Source organism: Hippopotamus amphibius, chromosome 6 (genome assembly GCF_030028045.1).
Source record: "Hippopotamus amphibius kiboko isolate mHipAmp2 chromosome 6, mHipAmp2.hap2, whole genome shotgun sequence".
Lineage (NCBI taxonomy): Eukaryota > Metazoa > Chordata > Mammalia > Artiodactyla > Hippopotamidae > Hippopotamus > Hippopotamus amphibius.
Genome location: NC_080191.1, coordinates 91,354,499 through 91,367,946, shown reverse-complemented (window position 1 = coordinate 91,367,946; position 13,448 = coordinate 91,354,499). Strand labels below are relative to the sequence as shown.

The following is a 13,448-nucleotide window of genomic DNA, read 5'->3' as shown; positions in this document are numbered from 1 at the left end:
TGAAGGGCAAGTCCTAGGTTCTTGACTGCAGCTGAAGCCATGATGACGCCACTCACCAAAAGAAGGGACAAGCCAACAGGTCCAGATTTGTTTGGGGGAAATAGTTTGATTAGGAGTACATTAAGTTTTGAGGTGCCACTGAATATTCAACAGGCTGTTGTAAAAACTGGCATCAAGCTAAGAGAAGGGGTCTGAGCGGAGAGAAGTTTGAGAGGTGTTTGCATATAGTTAGGAATTAAAGCTGTGGGAGGAGAGGAGTTGTCTGCAGGAGGGAACACTGGATGAGAGGAGGAGAGTGTGCGGGCCCAAGTGTCGAGGAATTCCTGGCTTCATGACTGACTAGAGGAGGGTGAAGCTGCATAGGAGACTGAGAAGAAATTATGAAGAGGACAGGAAGAGAGTTTCTCAGAAGTAAAGGAAGTATGCAATAATGTCAATTCCTACTTGAGAGGTCAAGTAAGATGAGGACTGAAAATGTCTGATGGATTTAATCACCTAGAAGTAATGGTGAACCTTCAAGCCCTATTAGAGAAGTGACAGTGCTGGAAACCAGGCTGCAGTGGGTTGAAGAGGTAGGTTGAAGCCCATTGATGGGGGTAAGGAAATGGAGCTAACACATCTGAGAGGTTATATTGTGAATAGAGAAGGGATTCAGTGAGTTTTGTTTTTTGGAGCTTATGGACATGCACGGATAATACTGATTAATATAGGCTGGTTTAAATAAATCATAAAATGAATGAAACACTCCTTAGAGTCCTAAAGAAAACAAAGCAATTTTGAAGGCTTTTAGCAATATTAGTAGCAGCTAACATGTCACCCTTACTGTGCACTAAACACTCATGTGCCTGGTGCACATGCATGTGTGTGTCAATCCTTAAAACAACCCTGTGAGGCAGGTGATATTATTGTCCTATTTTATATACAAGGAAACTGGAGCACAGACAAATTAAGTTGTCCCTCATCACACATCTAGTGAATAACAGACCCAGGATTTGGACCCAGGCAGTCTGATCAATCTGAGTAGGTGGTCTTCTCCACGCCACCACACCACCCCAGTGTCTGCAGTACTACCTCTGCCTCATAATGCTACATACTGCCCAGGGTGGCTGGGGTACCATAAGGCTCCCACAGCTAACAAGGGCTTCTGGGGGATCTGGAGATGGGTAAGACTCACATCCATACCATGACCATGATTTAGGTCTAAAAGCCAGAGCTGAGACATAAATTATTTCTTTAATTGATGAGCAGAAAGACAGCATGACTTCAACAAGAAGAGAGCATGCCCAAATAGTTTATTAGAGTCTTTAACAGGATGAATAAGGATTTTGACAAAGTGGGCCCAGGCGATATATTTAAAATTGTTTTCAGATTCATTAAATCTTTAATCTGAGACTTCCTTCCACGTTAGGAAAAAATTCAATTATTTAAAGATTTCATTTATGTAAGATCCAATTAAAACTGAGGACCCATTTTAAAGATGTTTTGAGAACTAGGATTTTTGACATTTATTTTTCTTATATTTAGTCACTGGATGGGATATAAAGGAATTCAGGAATCTCTTTCAAGAAGACCATCACCAGGTTATTATCTTTGACTTTTCAAGTTAAAAAAAGTCTTGAAAACTTTAATACTGCATTGAAATACTTAGAAATAAAAGAACCTATGAGGCTAAGTTTCAAATTTTTATATTTGAGATCACATTATTTTCCTTATGAAATAGTCAAACAGCTTCACTGTGCACCAGAAGAGTATAAACCAAAACAGGGAGAGATTGACCTTGGTACTACCTACAAATGGGATTTTCATTCTTATGAAGTGCAACCTGTGGCAATAGTTTGGCCTTTGGAGAGACAACAAGTTAAAAAAGGAAAGTTGGACACTGTCCCAACCTATAAAGGTAACTTGCCATTTTCAAACTTAAAGAGCCAAAAAACAAAAACTTACTTCCAGCTTTGATATCTAACATCCAATCATAATTTTGGTGCATTGCCAAACTTGTCTCCATGGCTTAGGAGAAAACTTCTTTCTCTTTTGTCAAAATAGTACTGTATAGTGAGAAAAGAAAGACCATTGGCTTGATTGAGAGTGAAGACACCTGGATTCCTGTCCAAATTCAGCCACTTAATTAGTTTTCTCTATCTCAAACCATGAAAACAAAGGATGCCACTGAACAAGCATTATGTCATATTTGTCACATTATGCCACATTTAGTTGACACTGTTCCTTTCCTTCCATCCCAGGCTGAGTTGAAACTCTACTGAGCATACTGGAGCTTTCGAGAAAGTCAAATAAATAGCAATCCTCTTCGCCATTCAAGTTGTGAACCAACTGAGAAAGCAAAAGTGTTAGGTAGAGAACCAGAATACTCCCTTTATACTCATAAAGGCTGGAATAGAGGATGAAATTTGCATCTGTTAGCAGATTGGTGCTGATACTGAACCTCAGAATAAAATAGGCTTGTCCACCCAGTGAGACAGTGTTACACCACCACATAGGCAAACTGCTCCTCTAAGACTCCCAAAATGGAACACCTTCTGCCTAATGGCAACCCACTTGGAAGAGTAGGGGGCTGGATGATGTAGGCCACTTTCTTTCCAAAATCAATAGATGATGTATCACCGCTTTTCTTTCCAAAAATCAATCTGATTTTATAATACTCTATTGCTTTTTCTTGGGGGGGGGGGGGTTCTTTATTTTTAAACAATAGGTTATCTTGTTAGTTCATATTTCTTCTATTTTTTTTGTTGATAATGTAATTGCATATTTAGACTTACAGCCTTTTCACTAGTTACGTGATATAACTGAATGGGTATATCCTAACATAAATCCTTTTGTAAGAGTAATGCCATCCACAATAAAAGTAATGATTTATACTTTAAATAGATAATAACTGAATACATACTTTTCCTTTAAATATCACTCTCATCAGTTTAATGGGTAAGTAAAGTGCATGGTATCAGTACACTATGATCTCTGTAAGTCAGCCCAGTAGGGAGATCAGGAACAGTGTTCTTTCTATTTTTGTAAGCTGTGAGCATATAAGATGCTGTACAAGGGACACATTTTTAGGATGATGCATATGGTGAACAAACATATCGCTATAATCTAACATAGCATGTAGTGATTGCTAAGAGATATATTTATTGGTATGCAGAGGAGACAATGTATTGCATAATCATTTCACATAAAAGATAATTGATGAAATGTCTGTACTGGGTCTTTTAAACAACCATAGTAAGATTTTCTCTTCTTTTCTTCCCCACAAAGTCTATTTGAAAATACAACAATATTGATATTCCTTGATGCTGTGACTATTTACTTATAACACACACACATGCACACACGCACACACACAAACACCAACACTAGTCCTGGCTTCTCATTACCTGAGTTTCACATAGATTCCCATACTTCCACTCCCAGAATCCAATGTTGGGGACTCCTGGCTTCCCTCTGGCCTTCTCTCTCCTGATCTTCCCTAGTGAGGAAGAGTTATCCTTGTATTTCCAGGTTTTCAGGCATGAGACAACAAATGCTAAGGGCCAAGGGGCCCTTGGTTTAGAAATTCTTTCAGATTCAAATGTAGGTAATGAAAATAGGTCAGTGTTTGGTTTGATAAATACTTTCTAGGGGTTACTCTTCTGTGTGCTAGGCACTGTAAGGAATAGGGATGTGAATTGACCATGGTTGTTGACACTTAGAAACTTTACAGTTGAATCGAGAGAAAAAGAGCAGTAGTAGCATGAAGAATTAAATGCTCACATGAGAAATAAATAATTGGAATATGACAAGGGGGGGGGAATACTTCACTGGAAAATTAATGGAGCAATTAGTGCTTCAAAAATTTAGACTGATCAAGATGTCACTCCAGGCTAGTCTGGGAATGTGTCAGAAACTAGTAAGTATTGATATATAGAAAGAGGAGGGACATCCTAAAAGCTAGGATGAGAGGAGCAAAATATCATAAAGTCAGAAAAATAAAAGGGTTGTTCAGTGAACATGGTGGGGACCAGAGAATTTCAGGATCTGAGAGACTGGTGTATAGCTCTAAAACTGTAGGTTGAAATCAGATTGCTGAAGTCTTAGTTGTCAGACTGAGGAGCTTACCATTCTTCTGGTAGCCACTAAAAATTTTTGAATTTTGCTACCAGATATGATGTGGTAGATGGCAGAAAGCCATTACTTCCACTGAAACAGCTAAAAAAAAAAAATACACACATTTCTGAAAATCTTTTTTTAATGGAAGCAAACGAGTGAAATTACAGAGATGGAGGAGCCCTTCCTAGATGAGCTGAGATGGCCAGCTGTTTACGTCTCTGGGAGCATTTGTCAAGTCTAGGCCAAGGCTGAAGACTGGGGTAGCATAAGCAGGGGGACCCTCCTAGGGAAAGGGAAGCCAGTGGAGCACCTGACATGTAGGCTGGTATGGCCAGAAGGAACCTAAAGTACCCCAGATGCATGGCTGGTTTTCCTTGTGGGATGTCTGCTGAGTGTTTAGGGGGCATGGTAGGCTAGGCAACTGGGCTAGAAAGACCCCAAAGAAATATCCACAGTCTCACTTGAGAGCAGGTGTTTAGGAGACAAAATCCTGCTAGAATGAAGGCTCCACCACAAACACATCACAGGTCTTGTCCTTGAGAAATTTGTAACTAGAGGAAGACTATGTTTAACTGAAGGTGCTGTTGAATGCCAGCCTCACTCAGTTCCTGACTGGATCGAGGGGATCTGCCCCATATCCTATCTGCTCAACATAGAAAACAGCAAGCTGTCTTTGGTTGAAAATAACATTGATTTTAGTTTCTATGGTTTTCTTATACATGACATCCAGCATAGAGTAAAACATTATGAAACCTATGAAGAATCCAGAAATATTTGAAGAGATGATGGTCAAGGAATTTCCAAAATTGATGAAGGAATCAGGCCACAGGTTCAAGAAGCTCAACAAACCCCAAAATAAACACATCTGGCAACTGTCATCAAACTTCTGAAAACCAAGTAAAGATGAACTCTTAAAAGCAGTAAGAGCAAAACTACAAATCATTTACAAAAGAAAAATTAGAGATGTACTTAACTTCACCAGGAACTGTGGAAGACTGAAGATATTGGAATGACATCTTTAAAGTACTAAAAGGAAAAAACACTGAGAATTTCAAACCTAGTGGATCTCAGAATTTAATATGTAGTAAAAATATCCTTCAAAAATAATGCAAAATAAAGTTGTTTTTAGAGAAAAAAAAAGAGCAGAGAATTTGTTAGAAGCAGACACATACTACAAAAAGTACTTAAAGAAAGTTCTTCAGGTTGAAGGAAAATGATTCCACAGAGAAGCATGAAATGCAGGAAGGAATGAAGCACACAGAAAGGGTAAGTAAGTGGGTAAATATAAAAGGATATTGATTTCTTAAAGTCACAATAATAATTATATTTGGTGATTTTATACGAATATAGAAGTAAATTATAACAACAGCACAAAAGGCAGAAGGATGTAAATGGAATTAAACTGTTGAAAGCTTCTTCCACTGTTCTAGAAGTGGTAAAACATCAATTAAAGTTTGACTAGGATGAAAAGATCCCCTAATAAGTCAAAAATGCATGTTTATTCTAAAAATACAGAAAGTTATCATTAAAATGCTAATGGAGAAAATGGAATAATAAGAATACCCTTTATTAGTGCAAAAGAAGACGGGAAATAAGGGGTAAGGGAACCCAGAACACGTGGGACCAACCAAAAGCAAATAGCAATATAGTCAAACTAAATGAGACCATATCTTACATTAAATGCAAGTGAAATAAATATTACAATTAAAACTCAAAGATCGATTACTCAAACATTAAAAAGATAAGATATTATGGAAAACATGCCAATAATTGTTATAAAATGGATAAATTCCTTGAAAAATACAATTTGCCAAACCGACTCATGAAGAAAAAAATTCAGAATAGCCTTATATCTGTTAAAGAAATTGCATATGTAGAATTTAAGGTGGAATTTAAAACTAGACCATAAAGAAAATTTGAGGATTTCTAATTTCTGAGTGGGATATGGATGGCTAGAAAAGTGTTTCCAACTTAACAGGAAGCAGCCAGATAATATACAAAACCATAAATATTCATGAATACTTCAGAAAGCTGAGATCACAGGGCAAATGAAAAGAAAAACAACAACAAATCTGTAACCTGAAGGAAGAAGAGGAAATTGTCCTGGGCCCAACCATTAGATAGCTACATCATGGAGACAGACAGAAACACTGAAAGAGTCCCATCACTGAGGCCCAGGGACACAGGTTTTGCTTAAGATTGAGCCTTGACCCGGACCACGGAGGAACCCCACCACCACCAAACACACACACTAGATTACTGAGCACTGAATAACAAGCAACAATAGTTTCCCATTGGAGAGAAGCAAGGGTACAGAGAGAGACATTCTCTCAGGTGCAGGTGCAAAGAGAATGCCTAAAGCTGTGGATGGAGCAGAAGTGAAGAAAACCAGCCCCACCTGAAGCACAAGATAATGCCAGTGGAATTTAAAGCTGATGGTAAGCTGAAGCATGGCAATGGCAAAACCCAAACCTAGCTCAACTGCTGATTGAGCTGACCTAACCTCACTCACTCAAGACCTGGCAAATGAAGATGTACATCCATTTCTACACATAAGTACTATTTATCTCAGTAGAGACTGAGATAAATACATACACTATCCAGCTTTCAAATACAAATTATACATTGCACAAAAAGTAAAATTCTATTGAAACTCAGCAATGCTACTCATTTACATATTGCCTATGGCTGCTTGCATGCTACCATGTCAGAACTGAATAGTTGCAACACAGACCACATGGACCATAAAACCCAAAATATTTATTTAATGAAAATGAAAAAATACAATATTAAAATTTGTGGAATGTATCTAAAGCAATGCTTAGAGGGAAATTTATAGCATTAAATGTTTGTATTAAAAGGTAGTCTTAAATCAATAGCTTAAGCCTCCATCTTATGAAACTAGAAAAATGAGCAACTTAAACCCAAAGCAAAGTAGAAGGAAAGAAAGAATGAAGGGCAGCAACCAATGAATCTGAAAACAAGAAAACAATAGAGAAAAATCAATGAAAAAGCTAATTCTATTAAAGGATAGTAAAGATGAATAACCCTAACCACACTGACTAAGGGGGCGGTTGGAAAGAGAGAGAGAAGACACTAATTACAAATAGCAAGAATGAAAATAAGGATCTCACTATAGACCCTATAGAACCTTAGTTTACATTATTGTTTCTTCTATTTCCTTTTTCTAATTTTTGATGATTTCATCAGGTTGCTATTCATTGATTGCATGTTTGCCTCAAGAAGGAAAAAATTAAAATTTCAGAGGTAAAATTGACAGGATTTGAAAATGAAGCAGGGAGAAGGGAGTGAGGGAGAGAAAACTGGCTGGCTGAAACCTTTACCTGAGATACCAAACTCAAAATAGTACGTGTTTTGTTGGTGGTGTGTTATTTTGGGGGAACATGAGTCTGATCAAGATGGTGAATTCCTTTGGGACGTACTAAACTTCAGTTTACCTCTTAGACATCTGAATAGAAATGTCTTGTAGGAAGATAGACATGTTGGCTTGGATTTGAAGGGAGGTCTGGAGTGGAGACTCTAGTTTGGGAGTCATCAGCTTACAGGCAGGATTAAAACTGTGAGGCCAGTTTGGTGATGTATAGATGGAGAAAGAAAGGATGGAGCCCCCTGACTTTATGAAAATTGGTCCCGATTCCTTGGTATCATAAGACAGCACAAGGAACAGAGTCCCAACTACCAAGAGAAGGAACTCCCATATGCAGCTGAGGACTTTTTCCTCAAAGAGGAACCTAGAACAGCTCACCATGGAAAGGATGGAGACGCAGCTCTGCTTACAAGCGTTCATGGTGAGCAAACACACACAAGCACCTCATGGACTTGAAACTGTTCAGAAGAAAGCAAACTTCCTGTCTAGATTTTAGTGACTAGAGAGCAAAAAAATGAGCTGAGGAAACTGGATTGCCCTTCTCTCACAAGGGCAATACTGTAGTTGCCAAATGACCAGACTGCATTGTTAGATGTAGATGGCATTATGTTTTTTTTTTTCCATGAGTGTCATAGGATACTAAGAACAAATGATATTAATAAAGACTATGATGTTTTAAAGGTATTGTAGAATGTTATCAAAAAATATTCCAGAACAAATAATCAAGTTTCCAGGCAGATGAGCACAGGAATATTTATGAGAGGCAAGTCAGTCTTCTTCAGTTATCCAAAACTGATACTCCTGCTATTCAAACCTTGTCTCTCAGTCTCCAAATTCTTGCTTCCTTTTTGAAAACCAAAGTTGTTTGGTAAGGGAGAAATAGTCTCTTCTATTTAGGTTCTCTCATGAAATTAACATCTTTTTCTCACAGACATTATAACAATAAAGTCTCTCCCTGTATGTTTAGCTGGAACCATAGACCCTCAGTAACATCCTATCGTTTCCTTTTAGTTACTGAAAAAGAGTGCTATAGTTTTACACTTTAAATTGCAAACAACAGAGATTCCTTCATGGTGCCTCAAGAAAAAGTAAGTTCCTGGTAAAGCTTCATGTGAACTGGAAATAGAAAGCTATCAGGTACAGAAGAAACCTGAGGGAAGAGCTACTCCCTTCATCTCTGCCATGAGCTACATGGCTTCTCTGACAGCATCTTCCCTTCCCTTTACACATCTTCTCTGGCTGCCATTCTATGAACTGACCTCCTGTGCCTATGTATCATCTCTGTTTCCTTACAAGTCTGTTTTGACGTCTTCAACTCACCATAGCTCTCCAGTTCTGCTTCATGGCATCCTTTTACATTCTTCTCCCACTTTTATCTGGTCCCATATTGTCAAATTCAGGTTCACAAGAATGAGGATGTGCTTGACCCAGATCATCTTTTCTTGCCAGGCTGTTTCTTGCCAGGTCTATACTACCCGAAAGATCACCTGCTCTTAGGTCAGGTATCCACTCTTACTCAAACATCCTTAGCTTGAGGGTGGTGGGAGTATTCATTTGGTGTAAAATTCATCCATCTTGGCACAAATGCTTATGGCTGAGGAATTTTTCTCTTCAAAGAAGGTATCCACATAATAAGCATTTGAGTTTTGGCCTTTCCAATAAACATTGCTTGGACATTAGCCTAGAGTCTAATTCTTTATCTTGTATATCTTCTGTCTTTTATAAATTAATTTTTGGTATTTAGAAATACATATTTTGGAGTGAAGTCAATTCTGTAGTATTTCTCAGCTTTCTACCTTTCTCATGGAGAAATGGAAAACCTAAATAACCCTCACTTGAAATATAGGCACTTCAGTTTTCCATCCATGGTCTAGGTAAGCTGCAGGGAAGCAGAATTAAGGTATTTAACACTAAATGCCGGACTCGGGTCTGATGTTCATTTCTAAATTCCATATACAATTTCTAACACTTTAGAAAGCACTCCATTTGGGCCCCTCACCTCTAGATGACCCTCTGTCTTTCAGGAATGCCTGGAAGTCTGTTTCCTGAGGAGGAAAAGTGGAAGCCAGTGATGTTTCTGGGATCGTCCAGTTACCTTGTGTCCTGTATGTTTGCTCAGGGAGTCCTATAGGCTTCCTAGGATACAATGGAGTTGAAATTTTCTCTCCTTCGAGGAGTCCCTCCAAAGGAAGGAGCAATGTCCACATCACTTTTGCCCACACATCAGGGCCTTTGAGTTTATGTTAATCTGAAGATTTTATGTTTTACTTTAGCATTTTATAAGTTATAGCAAAAATCCCAACCAGTTCCTGAGAATGCAACCACAATCTCCTAAACTCTGTCTTCACCCCAAACACAAGATTTTTGGCTCTCAGAAACTATCAACAATCAGGTTCAGATGTTCCATTCCCATGTGTAATCAGAAGACTCTGAACATGGAAAGTTATATGCAGTAAGTGGAGAGCTAGGAAGAGGAAAGTGGAAGTGAAGAAAAAAAATAAACCTGAGGGGAATCAGGGAAATATCATACTTGACTGGTGTTCAGGTTTCTAAATGAAATGGAAGGACGGCACAGAGAGGAGTCAGGCATGACCTTTAGAGAGTGGTTGTTTTCCTGTGTTTAAACATGCTCTTTTTTTTTTTTTTTAATTTTCAAGATATTATAAGAGCTTGGGACATTCAGAAAAGTGAACTTTATAAACCAGCACAAACTTATTATCCCCCTACTGTGAAATTTGGAAACTCAACTACATTTCAGGATGACTATGTTCCTTGGGAGATAAAGCCTAGGCACAGCATTAAACCCAGCCCTGTGGTCAAACGTTCTACAGCCCCTTTAATGGTGATATGTCATCACCATCATTACGTACCTCACCAGCTAGAATTCAAGTTTGCAAGGCCAAAAGAACTTTACAAGCCAGCCGACCAACCCTTCGAGTATCTCACAACTCACTGATATGACTTTCAGGGTCTTGTTGGTGAAAGTGCAAAAATCTGCAGACCTGCATACACCTGAGTGGCCCAACAGGCTCAATTTGAAGGAAGAACTGAATTCTGTGACAGTTTTCAACCATGGGAAATCCCACCACCTGAAGTCAAGAAAGTGCAAGAGTATGTCCCTCCCACAGGTACCATGCAATTAAACAGCACAAGCCACCTCAACTGTGTTTCATATCAGGCCAAACGTGTTCTTCCCATCAGGCCAGTTTCTCATAGAAAAAATCACAGCTTTCCTTTCCAAGGAAAAGGCATGATGAAGGAAGATTTTCCAGCATGGGAAAGTTGTGATCAAGGACTTATTAAGAAGGATCAGTTGATTCCCAACCCATCAGGAAAATTTGATGCTTTGAGCACTTTCAGATCTCACTACGTGCCACATGAATTGATTCCAACACAGAGTTGCAAACCTGTAGCTGTTCCCTTCAGGAGTTCTATTCCATTTGATGATGTAACCATGGCCTCTCTAGAGTATGCGCCAAAGAAACAGGAAATCTGCCCTGCTAGCTATCCTTCTCCTCCAGGTTACATCTTGGAAAACACAAATTCCTGAGCTCATAAATTCTTCCACAAGATCACTCCCACAGGGAAGCCCTTCTAATTATCGAATCATGTTTAAAAGGAAGCTAACAAACAGAATGTTGGTTTCCCAAAGGTGAAACCAAATTTCTATAGTAGAAAAAAAAATTATGAGAGCATAAAACAAATCATTTTTTAATTTTTTTAAACAAGAAATTTAGAAAATGTGTTATAGGAAATCAGGATTTTAAAATCCATTTTGTATTAATATTTTAACCAAGATTGCTCTTTAATAGGCATTTCCGAGAGTTGAATAATGTACATTCCCATCTGAACTATTTTAGTCCCAGCATACTGTTTGGTAGCTTATCTCAGTCTATTATCATTTGTATGTGTTTATAATTATGGCAATTTCATGGTTATTCACATAGAGATCTCGTTTATCAAGTGCCTTAGGACTAGGTAGAACACCATTGAAAATGATACATGGATTCTTCTTTCAAGACAATAGTATTTCTCTCCTTAGATTTCAAGGCGTCTGCATAGGGCACACTGAATCAAGTTTTGGTTAGTGGTGTTACAATGGCTGCACTGCTCCTCGCCATGTTCAAGTTAGTAAGAGACGTTTTGGTGTGACAAGTAAAGGCTCTGCGGGCTGGGAACCAAAGCACCTGAGTTCAAGTTCCAATGACACCAGTTTCTGCTTGTGCCACCCTACACAAGTGACTCTTGTCTTTGAGGCTCAGTATCTTCATTTGTAAGAGCATATCTGCTCTGCCCACCTCACAGAAAGTTTGCTCTAAGCATCAGGTCATGTGATCCACTGTAATCCATACAATAGAAGCCTAACCAAATGTCAGGGGTTGTTCATAAGTCACTTAATCTTTTTCTGTACCTGTTTTATACTTTTTCAAATAAAGAGAATTAACTATTCAACACTCATTTTCTGGCCCATAGCAAGGATTGTAAAATAACCTAATCTGCTTCCAGCTTACAAGCAGTATGATTTCTGAGAAGAGTCTTGTCCTCTGAAACTTCACAAGCACCCTAGAAGTTGTTTCAGAGAACCAGAGAGATTGGATGCAGGGATTCATGTGGTTTGAATGACAGGATTTCCAAAAAGGAAAAAGCATTTGCAAGAGTAGTTTCAGGAATGATTGACCACTCTGAAGAACATTTTCAGGGTAACTGCAGGTAATTGTGCACCTCTTCACACTGAGGAGGAGGAGGACATAATTGTGCCCATACCGAGCCTGGTTCTTCTTCTGCACTGTTTCTGGGAGCGGCAGTTAGGTGCACAATTACCTGCAGTTATTTTACAATCCTTGCCATGGACTTTGGGTGACTGTGCTGTGTCAAAGTCAATTCCCCCATTGTGACACTGCAACAAAATAGAGAGGCCATAATCACAGAGTAAATATAGTTCTTTAGCGTGAATATATCGAGTTCCATGGAAACCCCACAATTTTATTCTTATATTTTGGATGTTGTAGGCCAACCACTGGAAGTGTCATGACCTGCCACAATCTTTAGGTGGCAATTTGTGAATATTTGATTCAGTACAAATGCCTCTCCTGATCAAAATGTTTGACCTTATTCATATCCTGGAGTCAATGAGTTCTTTGAGAAAAAATATTTACCTCTCTTTCTCAGTGAAAGAATCAACAACTTCCTCCAATATATTTTGAGAATTGTGAGGCAAGAGTTTATTATGGAACTGATAACATTGCATTCAAGTGTTTATTTTTCTCTCACAGCAATTCTTAGGAACAAGTGGGTGCTTTTCCATGTCTGCTAAGCTAACATTTTCTATTTTGAGAATGTCAAGGAAATGAATTACTCAATAGGTTCAGATGAATTAACATCAGAAAAGAGTTCTCAGATATCTGGGAGTAAGAATTTTTAACAATTGCAGAAATAGACCATAACCAGGCCTAAAACCTGGGTCTGACATTAGGATGTTGTGACTACAAAACAAACTTTCAGTATTCAAGTACACGGTGATATTCTGTAAGATTGCAATGCTAGTGTACTTATTGGGGTAAAACAAGAATGAGGATTGGATATGGTGACATTATTTATTGATTGATTGATGATTTTTAGCTGTGTAGGGTCTTCGTTACTGCACACTTTCTCTAGTTGTGGCAAATGGGGGCTACTTTTTGCAGCAATGTGGGGGCTTCTCATTGTGGTGGTGTCTCTTGTTGTGGAGCATGGACCCTAGAGCCTGTGGACTTCACTAGTTGTGGCATGTGGGCTCAGTAGTTGTGGCTCATGGGTTCTAGAGCCCAGGCTCAGTAGCTGTGGTGTACGGGCTTAGCTGCTCTGTGGCATGTGGGATCTCCCCAGACCAGGGCTCGAACCTGTGTCCCTTGCATTGGCAGATGAATTCTTAACCACTGCACCACCAGGGAAGTCCCTAGATATGGTGACATTTTTTAAAAGG

At 38.8% G+C, this 13,448-nt stretch overlaps 1 pseudogene; it reads left to right on the top strand.

Annotated features, from left to right (window-relative positions):
- Nucleotides 1-11,084, top strand: part of LOC130854932 (stabilizer of axonemal microtubules 2-like) — a 36,947-nt pseudogene extending 25,863 nt beyond the window's left edge.
- Nucleotides 11,085-13,448: the final 2,364 nt, after the last annotated feature.